The following is a 1,707-nucleotide window of genomic DNA, read 5'->3' on the forward strand; positions in this document are numbered from 1 at the left end:
CCACACTGCAATTCCTGTGAGTTTCTCTCTTCTCCTTGGAATCTGAGTTTGTTGGTTCCAGAGTAGCTTTCCAGCTGGGAATCTGGGGTGAGATTTCACCAGCCAAAGGCTTTTGGAAGGCAAATCAGGATGTTGGGTATGGGCTGGGCTAACTGCAGGACTGGACTGAGCACTGGACCCTCAGGGTGTCACCCCTGGGGTGGGGTGGGCTTTGGGAGGAACACAGCCCTGGCAGGTGCCCACCTCGGCTTAGTTTGTGCTGGTTGCTATGGGAGTGAAGCAGCTGCCAAGTGGTAGCTCCAGGTGGGGCTGGCCCTCCAAATTCCAGGCCTATAATTTGTCTGGCACATATAACCCCTCATTTGAGGCTTAATTTGTTTCCGAACACTTGGGTTTGAGAGATCTTATAAAACTTTTATTTTATTGTCATCATATTGTGACAAGTGAAGACATACCCCAATAAAAAATTGAGGATAAACTCCAGTTTGATGAGTTTTTCCTCCTTTTCATGTGTTGATATCAAGGACCCTGTTAGACATAAGGATTAATATCAGGTCTGCTTTTCAGACACTGACTCAGCCAGGAGAAGTGGGACATGGTCCTGGCCTAGCTGATATACATAATAGATACGGACCTCAGGCAGCTGCAGGTGCAGGTGCATGGGCACGGAAGCCTGTGGTGCCGGCTGAAGAGGCTGAGACTTGGAGGACAGCCAGATTCCTCCTTGCCTCTGCTTAGGATTCTGCATTCTCTAACCAGGCGTGGCTGTTGGTTCTGGCCTCTGCCTGCATCGCAACTCCAGTGAGACACCTTCCAGATTGTCCACCTGGGAGATCAGTGAGCCTGGAGAGAAGGGCGGTATCAGAGTTGCAGGTGGAGCTTGCCTTGCAGCAAGGAATCCCAGGCCAAACTAAGCAGGGCAAGCAGCACCACTGAGTGTCCCATCACGTGATTGGTTTCATGTGTTGAAGAATCTGCAGCCTGGAAAACAAGTGGCAGAAATCCGAATGGCAGCATGGTCACAGACACTGGCTGGCTGAGGACTTCGAGACTGTTGAGGTACTTTCTCAAGGCTTCTGTTCCCTTACTGGTCCAATTAGAGTTGACAACGGACACACCCTACCTGGAGTCAGGAGAAGGGAGCAGGCCTTAGTTCTCGTGGACCAACATGTTAACAAGTGCAGCTGTCCCAAGCTCTTTGTTACTGTGGTACGCAGAGCAATGCCCCCAAAAGCTATTCCCATCCCAGGCCATGAAACCAGTGACCATGTTACATATATGGCAATGAGGATGTGCCCCTGCATTGAGGTGTGGCTCTGGAGATGTCCTGGATTTCACAGGTGGGCCCAAGATTATCGCAAGGTTCCTAAAGAGGGAGGCCGGAGGGCCAAGTCATAGAAAGAGAGGTGGGTGTGGAAGCAGAGGTTGGAGTGATGTGGCTGTGAGCTAGAGAATGTGGGCAGCTTCTAGAAGCTGAGATGGTGAGGAACAGTCTCCCCAGGAGCCCCCAGAAAGGAGTGCAGCCCTGCAGACAATGTGACTTTAGCCAGATAGACCCATTTGTGATTTTTCGCCTCCAGAAATGTAGCACAAATGTGTGTGATTTTAAGTCAGTTTGTGGTATTCAGCCATAGCAGCAATGAGAAACAGACGTAACTTCCATGTGATTCCTTGACAGGCCACGTGGCTCAGGACTCCCGACTCTGT

Source organism: Pongo abelii, chromosome 19, assembly GCF_028885655.2.
Source record: "Pongo abelii isolate AG06213 chromosome 19, NHGRI_mPonAbe1-v2.0_pri, whole genome shotgun sequence".
Taxonomy (NCBI): Eukaryota; Metazoa; Chordata; class Mammalia; order Primates; family Hominidae; genus Pongo; species Pongo abelii.